Source organism: Gorilla gorilla, chromosome 11 (assembly GCF_029281585.2).
Source record: "Gorilla gorilla gorilla isolate KB3781 chromosome 11, NHGRI_mGorGor1-v2.1_pri, whole genome shotgun sequence".
Taxonomy (NCBI): domain Eukaryota; kingdom Metazoa; phylum Chordata; class Mammalia; order Primates; family Hominidae; genus Gorilla; species Gorilla gorilla.
In genome coordinates, this window is record NC_073235.2 from 49352572 (window position 1) to 49365713 (window position 13142).

General features: G+C 36.0%; 1 long non-coding RNA gene across 2 annotated transcripts in view; it reads right to left on the reverse strand.

The window, feature by feature from the left end:
- Positions 1 to 13142, reverse strand: part of LOC129532071 (uncharacterized) — a 120046-nt gene that overhangs the window by 1334 nt on the left and 105570 nt on the right. The window lies entirely within an intron of this gene.

Below are 13142 nucleotides of genomic sequence, written 5' to 3' on the forward strand. Positions count from 1 at the left end.
ACTGTGGAACATGATCACCACTGAGGTGGGGCATGCAGAAATTATGTAGGTGGGCCTTCCTTCCAACAACAGGCTGATTGGTGCCGCTGTTGCTTATAAGGTGGGTGAAGATCAGAAGCCACCCAAAGACAAGCAAGTCTACAGGTCTGGATTCAACCAGTTAGAGCTGTACAAAGATGGAGGCAGGTAGGTAGGCAAAAGTCAGTTGAGGAGCTGCCTACTGAAACAAGTAGACCAGTAAGAAGGATCTGGAGTAGAATACTAACACATACATACATGGGCAGGTTGTGTGGTCAGAAAATTAGTGTCTATGCTCAAGGAAGCCGAAAAGTTTTGGTGAAGCCGCAGTCATGCTTTTCTATGGAATAATAAAAATCTAATAGTGTTTTTGAGAAAACAGTAATGGTAACAAAATTTACTAATAGTGAGAGGTATGGTATATTGGAAGAAGATCCCTAATTCTTCTATACTCTGAATATCTATATCTTTTACAACGTAAGACCTAGAGTCTATTTGCCATTCTCCTATGTTTTGGCTGGCCTTGTAACTTGTTCTGGTCAATAAAATGCAGCATAAGTGACAGTGTGCTAGTTCCAAGTCTAGGCCCCAAAAACCTTCGCTTGCCTCTCTTCATTCTCGTGAAACTCTGACCAGTCGCCGTGAGAACAAGCCCAGGCTATCCTGCAGGATGATGAGAAAACACAGAACCAAGGTGAGCAGCTCCAGCTGAGGCCATTCTAGACCTGCAGTCCCCAGCTGACCTGGCAGCTGACTGCAAACACAAGCTCAGCTGAGCCCAGTCCATATTAATGACCAGCAGGATTATGTGCTAAAAAATAAAAGAAATGGTTGTTTTAAGCTGCAAAGTTGTGTGATTTTTTTAACATGGCAAAAGCTAACTGATGCAGAAATAATTGGTTCCTAGAATTGAGGTGCTGCCATAACAAAAATCTAAAATAAGTGCCATTGGCAGTAAGCACTGAGCAGAGGATGGAAAAATGGCAAACAAACTCTTAGCAAATGCAGAGAAAAAAAAATCAAATTGTTATTGGAGGTTAGGAAAAAAAATGGTGATCTGTATTTTTGAGAATAAAATAATTGTCAAAAGTGTTGCCTATAGAAACTTGAAAGATGGCCAGTGTATATAATGAACTTTTGATTTTGGCTAAAGAGACCTCCACAGAATGTTGAAATGTCAGATGGTTGGTCCTAGCTACATATAGGTACAAGAAGAAAGAAATGGTCTAAATAAAGACATGGCCAGCTTGCAAGGAGAATTTTGAGGGAACACAGAGGGGACAGAATTTTCTGGGTGGGAAAATATAATTGTTTCATATCTTCTGTCTTTCCATCCAGTAAAAATTCTCAAAGTAAAATGAGGCATCAAAAAGAAAAAAAATCAATTCAAGTGCGTAGCTCTGTAATCCTTTGTTAAGAAATCTGAAAGAATTTATATGTTGTCTAGTTCTCTCTCAAACTAAAAAATACAGCTCCTCAGCTTCGTAAGAGTATGGTCTCACAGAAGCCCAACCCCAGAGTAAATAAGTCTATACAGAAAGACATGTCTTGAAAACAAACAGGTATGGCTTTCTAACAAATGACGTACACATAAATTAAACTCATAGTAAGTCCACCATGATTTGGAAGAAACTGAATTTATAAAAATGCCATCAACCTGAATTTTGAAAGAATGATTTTACTTAAATTGCACAAAGGTCTCTGTGGCTCCAACTTTCTATGATCCAGAAGTCGACTGAGAACGTTTTTCAAAAGGCTAAGGAAGGAAATTAAAAAGAGAGAATGTTCTAGAGAGCAGAGTCAAGATCCAATAAACATGAAGAAGAAAGAACTGGGAAACCACCCCCAAAAAGCATAACCTTGCCTTAACGAATAGTTACTACTCCCAGGTAGGAGAGCCTAACAATATTTTTCTACATATATTTTAAATTTCCGACAGATCAGTAACTGCTATGTACCTCCCATTTTTTTCTTTCAGAATGGCAGTATTTATCAGTTACCCTATCCCTGTGTTAATATTGTAGGTTGGATGTTTATGGGACATATATTTTTTTAAATTTCATGACTCTCTGAATCAAAAAAATTTACATTTGATAGGCTTCCTCTCAACTTTAACTGGATAACTGAATTCTAGAATTCAAGCCTGATGTCATAGTTCCATGAGAATTTTATGAGAAGGAAAAGGATGTTGTACATGGGCAGAAAGGTGAAAATTGTGGCCAGAGGCAGATTGTGGTAAATTACAAAATTGGCTCATAATCCTTTATTCCTTCTTGCCTCCATGCTCTTTGCAATGTGACTTTGCCACTTTTCTCATTAAGAGATGGATTCTGTTCTCCATTGCCTTCTGTCTGGACTGGTCTTGTAACTTGTTCTGGTTAATACAAAGAGGTAAATGTGATGACACATCAGAAGCCCAGGCCTCAAGCAAGCTTTCCCACTTGTTCTCTTGGAACCCTTCCCAGCTATCAGGTAAATAAGCCCAGGCTATTGTGCTGGATAATGAGAGGTCACTGGAACACTGATGAGCCATAACAGCTGAGGCCATTCTAGAACAGGTAGCTTTAGCCAACCAGGCAGCTGACTGCAGATACATGCCTGCATCCAGATGAGTCCAGAAAAGCAACCTAGGTGAGTCCAGCTGTCATTGCTGGCCCATAAAATCATAAACAAGATAAACAATTGTTATTTTAAGCCACTTGGTTTTGAGATAGTTTGAGATACAATGAAGCTAACTTTGGGCATGTTTCTTAGCTTTTCTCACCTTCTTTTGTTCACGCACACACACACACACACACACACACACACAGACAAATCATATGAAAGAGTTTCTACCTGTTATGTTCTTAGGATAATAGTGAGTACATAGTAGATACTCTATAAATATCAGCTGTTATTATCCTCATTAGTGCTTCTGAGGAGGAAGCTCTGAGACATCTTCAATATAACTACGTTATCATTAATTGTATAGCTATTATCTGGACTCTGTGCTAGCTAGGCACTTCATATATAACACCTGTAATCATCATAACAAAATTCTGAATAATTGTTTTATTTCTTTTTTACAGATGTGAAAACCAAGTAATGAAAATGTTGAGTAACTGCATCTATGTATATAAACAAGTAGCCAAACCAGGGTTTGAAAAACTTCCTAAATTTTTCCATTGCACTATGTCCTCGGAGGTACAGAAAATAATGTTATCAATTCTTCACTTACCTATAGAATTATTATTCATCCATTCCTTTGCCATGGCCTTACATGGTTGGTGACATGTACTTCTCTGTCCCTAGACTTTGGCATTGGCAATATGACTAGCTTTAGCCAATGGGATATTAACAGGTGTGACATGAGTACAGGCTTGAAATACGGTTAAGCATTTATGCTTGTCATCTTGTGCTTCTATTAAAGCCATGAGAAAAACAAACCCCAGGTAGCTGCTACCCCTCCAGTTGGGAACTCTAAATGAGACAAATGGAACAGAGCTGCTTCTCACAGATGCAAAATAATTATAGCCACTTCACAGGTGCCAGGGTGAGACAGAAATGCTTAGTATTGTTTGCCACAGAGATATTTGTGGCTGTGTGTTACATAGCAATATCTGACTGATTCAGCTCTTTAGAGCCTTCAAATGTTGAATAATATAGCAATAGCAAAACATTTCATAGAATAAAACATGCTATAATCTGGTGGAGGTAGACAGGAGATAAGTGAATTTCAACCAGAAGAGGGAAAGATAGCTCTTTCATATGTGGGATAAAAATGTGGCCTCAAATTGGAGTTATTCTGCTTGGGAAATTTATGGAAAGAGATCTTCTATAAAGATTACATCTCCTAAATTTGAGTGATAAAATATGCTTGTGCAGGGACAGGTTGACTCAGCAGGTCTGAGGAGTGTAAACCTTGCCCATTCCAAAGAAAAGATGGGACCCTGAATGGCTCCTACGAGCCTCTAAGCCTTTAGAATATGGTACCTCATAAGAGTGTCTTTGTTTACCTGGAGCCTTGGGCCATGTGAGGCAGTTTATGCTAACAATGTAAGTTATGGTTGGGGCCTTGGGCCACATGATATCAGTTTGACCTCTGGAGAGGCTGAAGGCTGAGAAACTAAGGTCAGCCTCATGTGCATGCATGCCATGCCTATTTGACCAACCTCCAATAAAATCCTGGACACCAAGTCTCAGATGAGAGACAACCTTGTCTAACCCTATTGTTGTTGACAACACCCCATTTGTGTTGTTACAGATTGTTGCTGGAAGAATTAGGTGATGTCTGTGGGACTCTACTAGGAGAGGACAACTATTAATAGAAGCTTGAACTTAGCCTTTCCTGGGTTCTGCTCTATCAGCCTTTCACCTTTGCTGATTTTAGTCTGTGCTCTTTCACTATAATCAGCCATAACCATTAGTAAAACAGATTTTCTGAGTTCTTTGAGTACTAGCAAATCATTGAACCAGAGGGTTAACTTAGGGTCCCTTTCAACAAGGGTATTGGCCTCACACATTCTTGAAACTCAGTAATAATTCTGCTGTGCAGAAGCTTTTTAGTTTAATTAAGTCCCATCTATCTTTGTTTTTCTTGCATTTGCTTTTAGTTTCCTGGTCATGAAGTCTTTGCTTAAGCCAATGTCTAGAAGGGTTTTTCCAATGTTATCTTCTAGAATTTTTATGGTTTCAGGTCTGAGATTTAAGTCTTGGATCCATCTTGAGTGGATTTTTATATAGGTAAGAGATGATAATCCAGGTTCATTCTTTTACATGTGGCTTGCCAATTATTCCAGCACCATTTATTGAATAGGGTGTCCTTTCCCAACTTTTTTGCTTGCTTTGTTGAAGATCAGTTGAATGTAAGTATTTGGCTTTATTTCTGGGTTCTCTATTTTGTTCCATTGGTCTATACGCCTATTTTTATACCAGTCCCATGCTGTTGTGGTGACTATGGCTTTACAGTATAGTTTGAAGTCAGGTAACAGAATGCTTCCAGATTTATTCTTTTTGCTTAGTCTTGCTTTGGGTATGCAGGCTCTTTTTTGGTTCCATATGAATTTTAGGATTTTTTCTAGTTCTGTGAAGAATGACGGTGGTATTTTGATGGGAATTGCAGCAAGTGTATTATTGTCTAGATATGGTTACTATATCCCTGGTGAAGTGGTAATCAGCATCCTAGGGAACCCCTCTAAGTATCTAAAACAGTCTTGGTAGTCAGGTATTCCTTTTCTCAGATAATATAATATTTTAAAATATTGATTCTGAGGAAAGTATACTTCTGGATTAGATCAAGACTATCATGGGGTTGGACGGGCTTCTGGCATTTCCAACATCTGATTCTCCAAGTGACTGCTGCAGACTCTGAGCAAGCTGAACTGAGTGAAGCTATTGCTTTATTCTCTAAAATAAGAGCAGTATTTGAATAGCATTTGGATTGTAAAGACTTTATCATTCACTGTTTTGATCAATTCATTATTGATAGCTAGGATAATTCAATGAAGACAAAACTGAGTCACAGAGTCCATATATGTCTTGGAAGGAGAATGGGGCAGATAACTTTTCTTTTTGGAAAAAAAATCTAAAGTCTCTAGATCAAAAGCTGCCTCAAATTAGGGCTCACAAGTTGGAAATGAAAGATTTTGGGCTCAAAATTGTCTATTTTTCTGGAAGGTAGAAGAGTGAAGAGCAAGGTTCTCAAATTTCTGATGGCATAAATGATTTCTAACATATAATTGTACACATAGAAAAACTATCAAAATAACTGAAAAGAGTACTGTGACAGAAGCCACATATGGTCCGTAAAGCCTAAAAATTTACTCTCTGGTCCTTTTACCAAAGAACTTATCGTAACAAGTAAGAACACTGCTTATCTTTGCCAAAGGTGGCCTATGTAATGACTACAATTTAGCATGTGGGAGTTTCTAGGGCTATGATGTTCTCCTTCTTAATGTGAGAGCTACTTACATTAGTACTCCCAGCAGAAAAAAAATGCATCCAAATGTATGCCTATGATGTGTGCTTTGTATACATGCATTTCATTTCAACACAAAATTTATATTTATGTATGTATGCAAATGTGTGTGTATTGTGTATATGTATTAACCACTTGCACCACTACTTTATTCTTTTTTTTTTTTTTTTTTTTTGAGACGGAGTCTCGCTCTGTCGCCAGGCTGGAGTGCAGTGGCACAATTTTGGCTCACTGCAACCCGTCTCCCAGGTTCAAGCAATTCTACGGCCTCAGCCTCCTAAGTAGCTGGGACTACAGGCGTATGCCCACCACATCCAGCTAATTTTTGTATTTCTAGCAGAGACAGGGTTTCACCATGTTGGCCAGGATGGTCTCAATCTCTTGACCTCATGATCCGTCTGCCTTGGCCTCCCAAAGTGCTGGGAATGCAAGTGTGAGCCACCGCACCTGGCCCACCACTACTTTATTCTAAGCCACATGTATCTTTCACTGGAATTATTACAATGGCTTTCTGCAGATTCTTGCCTTCTTAGAGTTGATTCTCCATACAGCAGTCAGATACTTAATAAATCTGGTCAAAAGCCTCATGGGGCTTCTCAGCTCTTTCCAGGTAAATTCTAATGAGCTTGCTATGACCCACAAGACTCTATATGATCTAGCTCCCCTCTCTTCCTCGACCTCTTCTGTTATACTTCCTCTGGCTCATTTTAATGCAGCCTCAAGGTCCTCCTTATTTATCCTAAGCACCAGGCAGAGTGTGCTTATGTATCAAGGTCTTTATACCTACCACTCTTTCTACCTGGTAGTACTCTTCCCCTAGATATTTTCATGGCTCATCCCCCACAGTTTATTTTGTTCTCTATTCAAATGGCACTGTATCAGAGAATAAATTGCGAGACTGTTAGTCCCCTGCACAATTCTATTTCCCTTTATCCTGCTTAATTTGTATTAATAGAACTTATTTCTGCCAGGTATAACGCATATATTATATTTGCAATTACCATCTGTCCTGTCCATTAGAATGAAAGCTGCATGATATTCATGACTTTATCAATTTTGTTCATGACTCACCTCAATACCTTCAATAGTACTTAAGACATATTTATTAAATAAATAATAAAATATTCACTTAATAAAGTATGAATTTGGATGTGGTCATTGAGTGAGAATCCCTATAGGCAATAAGTCTGAAGGCCGTATTTATTATTTTTTAAACTAGTCAGATATCCTGCCTTTCTGTGGGACATGGGTCCTTCCTACAGAGGTATATGGTTTCTAGAGACCAGAAACCCTAATTCAAACATTGCCTCTGCCAATTCTTAGCTGTGTGGATCATGTTAAGTTTCAGTTTCCTAGACTATAAATTGGAGATAAACATAGTTATTTTATGATATGGTTGGAAGAATCATATGGCAAATCCATATAAATCACTTAGTACAGATTTGGCATGTAAGTACTCAATATATATTAACTGTTTTATTATTACCATTATTAGGATTCTAGTACCCACAGGTATTTGTGAATTCCTATACTCACAGCATCTGGGAGGGACAGTGGAAGTTCTTTATACTCAGAGCTGGATAACTGGAATATGTATTGACTGATAAATATATTTCAGATGAAAGAAAATGAGGCAGAAAATACTGGTTTACACATTTGTATTTCAAGTTAAGCTAAACTGAGGTCAATTCTGAAGAAGAGGTGGGATAGAAGAGAAATGAAGGAAAATAATTAGCAGAGATCTAAGGATATTTGGAGAGAGAAATGAAATACAACATAAGTAAGTTGGCCAGGAAAAACAAACTTCACCTAACAAAAGCAAGAAGACATTAATAGCAGCAGCATCAGAAAGTTGTCACCAACTAACCAGCAAGACCAGATTGGAGTGAAAGAAAGTAAAAAAGAGAAGAGGGCTTTTCATGCTTGTGACCAAATTTTCTAGGTAGTAGATTCTATTATAATCTTAGTGCAAACCATTCTTCATGAAAATTTATTGACAACTTACTGTGCAGAAATTGGGTTGAATAAAAATTCCATATGGATATGCATATAACATATGTAGAATTCATAAATTTATTAGCAATTTAACTTAATTGTTTTAGGGTGGTACAAAATTAATACATCAATGAACACATTTTCTAAAATAATATATTTGTCTAAACATTTCAAAACTTCTGTCTTTCTGAAACTTGTTAACATTTCAGGATAAAATTAGTGTTGGAGAAAATTAAAGGGAAGAAAATCTTATTTTCCATAAACCCAGGAAGAAAAATAATGATAATAAAAGTTAAAATGTGAATTCAGTGTATGAGGTGCCTAATAAAGCTTACTTTAAGAAATTCTGAGACAAGTTTATGATTTTTGCTTCCATATAATATATTCCACTTACATAGTAAAAAAACCTCTTTAAATTAAAAATTTCTGTATAAAGAGATATTATTTCAGCATCATAAATGCTGAATTTCCCAATTGTCATTCACTTATTGAATAATTTTCAATAAAAAGGGCCAATTACCTAATACGGAACTCGCTTTCTTCTCAAAGTAATTTTCCATCTTATCAGTTTTATATCACAACTGATACAGAACATGCTTCAAACACTATATATCATTTCCCAGTGTAGTTTATAAAAATGCAAACTAATAGAGATTCTTCAAATCTTGATTAATTTATAACTTATTTGAAAAATTGGAATGTATTTTCCAGTTAAACTACAGACTATGTTCTACACAAACTCCTTGCAAATCTGGGTTGATTTGACAAAAAAGAAAAAAAAAAAGACAAAAACCATTGCAATGCTCTCTTCTGAAATAAAATGTGCATCTGAAGCTTGTGAATGCATCCATAAAAATTTAAGGATCTGTCCAACATAACATCAAGTACACAAACTATTGCTTCAGTTTTCAAACTCAGTTAGTGACTAACAGTTAATCACTAACATGTAGCACATGTGACCCTGCGTAAGCCATAGTCTGATCTCTCCCGTGTTTTTTTATATTCTGAACATGAAGCAAATTTGACATTTATTCCATAACTCACTATTGAGAGTATAACACTCTTCATGTCTGCCTTTCTCATATGCACACACACACTCACATCCACACACAGGTATACATATACTTAGCTAATTTTATTAAGGAATATCTCTGGGAAAAGATCCATTTTATACAAAGCTAAAGATCAAAAACCACTCTGTCAGTTGCAAAAAAGCTTAGCAGCTTTCAGTTTACCTGGATTCATCACCACTGCTTTCCATCAAAAAACCCTTTGCCCAGATAAACATTTTCAAAATACAAACAGCAGATTCATCACACAAAACATTATTCGTCTCAAAGTACATCTGAAAGAAAATCTCCAGCACAGTCAAGGCTTGTGACTCTGGAATAACTGGACAACTGATGGTCAGGGTTAGTGAGCAAAAATTTTTACGATTCCTGCGTTTTTATCTGAAGTTCTCATATCTATCACACTAATACATTGTAAAGAAAACCAGAAAAATGTGCCACATGAGTTTGCCTTGATGTTTTCAAATGCTACAAAAGAATATTTTAATAAAGACCTGAACACTGTCTGATCCATTTTTGTGAATTTGTACATTCTCTACTAGAGCTAAATCTAGCATTAATTCACTGGATCTGTTTTTTATGAAGGTTAAAAACTTGTTTCAACTGTATAAAATATGTTATTTACTGAGACCCTCAAAGCGCATTTCCCTTTATGGGGCATTATGGGGCTTATATGGCATTATTTAAACACCAACATTAGTTTTCTAATTGCTTTCTTGAGTATTTGACCTTATTTATACATACAAGACAGAAGAAAAATTTATATATTAGCCTATCTGAATTAGATCAGGCTACAGGAAAATTCAAGAGGCATTAATCAGTTGCCAACAACTAACAGAGATGATATTAGGCCTGTTTATATTTTATCCATTGTCATTAAAATTTAGATATTACTCTAGTTCCTAACACAGCCCTATTCCAACTCTTAGGCAAATGAGTTTCATTACACTTGATTTAACAGAGAAAGAGTGGTCATTTGTTTTGTTATTGTTGTAGGTGAACCTGACATGATATCTGAAAAGATTTAGCCAGTTATGAAGATGATCAAAAATCTCAGATGAAAATGTCATGCCTTATCTACAGTAGTCATCACATACTCTTACATACTTACTGGGGAGCAGGGAATATTCTGTTTACCCCAGCTGGGGTTTAATATATGGAAAGAGAACTTCATCTCTACTGCCCATCACTAACCAATCAGGTGTTCTCATGTATTCCACCCCGTTAGTGAATGTATTATGGCCTGTTCTAGAACAGTAGGAACACCTATGAGCAAAAATGGTGTGCCTTCACACTGACCTTTACTTTCTACCTGATCAGTTGTAGTTTTATCATGTCAAATTCAAAACCAATAGTCATTCTTGTCATCAATCTTTAACAAGTTATGTGTTTCATGAATCATTAATTGAATCTAGAGAATTTTACCTTATAAAAAGTGTCACAGAGGAGAATGTCACATACCGGGGCCTGTCGGGGGTTGGGGGGCTGGGGGAGGGATAGCATTAGGAGAAATACCTAATGTAGATGATGGGTTGATGGGTGCAGCAAACCATCATGGCACACATATACCTGTGTAACAAACCTGCAGGTTCTGCCCATTTACCCCAGAACTTAAAGTATAATAAAAAAGAAGTTTTTCAAAAAAGTGCACAGATTGCTCAGAAACCCAAATCTTCACTCTGAATTTGAAGATATATGGGCACCATGTTAGACATGGTCCATCAAGAAAAGAAATGCCTAAGTTTGAGGAAGCGAGTCCAGATTCTAAGATATAACCACAACTGGGAAAGAGGGGGGGAAAAATGAAAGATTTTGCTAATTCTTCATAACCCTGAGGTTATTGATTAGATCATTTTCTCTTTATAGTCAAAATTCTAAACCAAATTCATGTCTAGCATTTGATGAGCTCCCTTTTCTTCTCTGTAGGTGTAGTCTATTTGTGCAAAAACTATATAGCTGATGCTCTATCTCCCTGGGAAGTCTTCACTCTAATCTGGCTAAAATTTAAATGAGGAAAGATAACAAGATTGCTGAAGACTAACATTATTATTCTCAATTTATTTCCTTTCCGCAGACACTACTGGCAAAGCCATTGAAAAGAATCACACTGCTAAACCAGTAGCAGCTTTTGTCTTCTTCTCAGATTGTATACATGCAGGAAAAAAGCGTTTCTAACACATAGACTTCTATATTCCAGCATAAAGATGTATTAGGCGCATTTATACTTTTACATCGGAGCCTGTTTCAACATGAACGGAGCCCAGGCAAGTGTCCTTGTGATCAATCGAGAGTGAAAGTTAGCTATACTTAAAAAAAAAAATAGGTTTTAAAAAATATCAAAATAATTAGAAAAGAGTTTCAACTAATAACATACTTACTATTTGTATTCCATTTTGACAGTACCATGTTAGATCAATGACTTCATTTATCACAATATATTCCATGCTATAGTTACCTCTCAGGAAAATGACATTGATAGAGTCAACTTTCTTGAGAATTAAGCTTCTGTAACTTTTATTTAAAGATGTCTCAAGCTTGTGCTTCTTAGTATTTTATGATATGTCTTTAGTTTTTGTAATTTCACTTTGTCAAAACATTACATTTGTCATTATTCATACTGAAAGACAAGGTATTTTGAAGATAAAAATCTACCAAGGATCATCTACCATTTGCTTTTGATATAAAAGATTTATAAGACCATTTAGACCACAAAAACAAACCTTCCTAAGGACATATCTATACATCAACAAATATTAAAAATTACATTTCTAGGAAATTAAAAACAATTTAGAAAGGTGCTTAGTTGAACAGAAATTAGCTACAACCAAAATAATGATTAATATTATAACCATAATCATAGAAAATAACAGTTGATTGCCACTTTCAAGAATAAAAGCAAATTCTGTGAATATAGAACTAAAATACTAAAAATAAACAAACAAGCTTGGGAGAGATTAGTCATGCAAAATCCAACCCTAGATATTTGATGGCAATTATCTAAATTTTTTACCTTATAATTGAGATGGTATTTCACTGGCAAAGCTTAAACCAAGTAATATTCACAAAAATGGAAGAAATTCATAATTAAAGAAAGTCATTAAGCAAAACAAAAAATATTTCAGTATCAAATTTTAAAGTTAATAATTTTTTTTAAAATGATGGATAAAGACAAAGCAAATTGATGGTATGAATTAACTAATAGTAATGAACATTATTCTCTTAAATCTCCATCAGATAAATTCTTATTTTGAAGAAATACCAAGGCAATTTAAGATAGGGGTATTATCAAATATTCCATATGTGATTTTCAGGAAGCAAAGCTATTCATTACAGTACACTATGTCAATATTCTAACCATCAGAGAAGGTATAAAATTTATAAAAGTCTTCTGTAGCACCCAAATCACAACAAATAGAATTGCTAAACTTATCAGGTTTACAACACGTCATAACCTCAGTGTTCATTCCTGCTTTCTCTCTTGGCATAGGAAGCTAGCTGGCTCATAACCCATGCTTTTCACAACCACAAGTTCTTTATCCCTATATAACCAAATCCTCAAGAGAACAGCAGACAGAGGGAGAAGACAATTTATTTAGAGAACTATTATGTGAGGAAGAAAACAAGCTGCCATTTCCAATTTGAAACATAATTAGGAAGACAATAGCCTCCTGACTGATGCTCTTTGTTCCCTTTGGATATTTATGTAGGCCAGTAATTGGAGTGTATTTCCCTGTTCAATTTCACATTGTCTATAAAAGGGTTTCTCATGATCCATGACTTTCTAGTTAAATTCAGAAGAAAACATCTTGCAGCATTACTGCCCTATTGCCATGGCCATACATCACTGCCTTCTAGACATGGTCAGTTGCTGAAACTTATTTTCAATTCTGCCAAACAGTTGAGTTAATAGGATTTTAAGAAGGAAAAAGTTGTTCCATGGGACTTGGGTGATTGAAGGCTTTCTATCCATTATTGAGAAACACTGGGAAAGTTAACCACCCTTTTTTGCTGAAAAATTAACATATATACTTGATGTAAATAAATGTCTATAGACATATTAAAGCATTCAGTCAATAACAACATCAAATGAAAGTTAGGGTTGA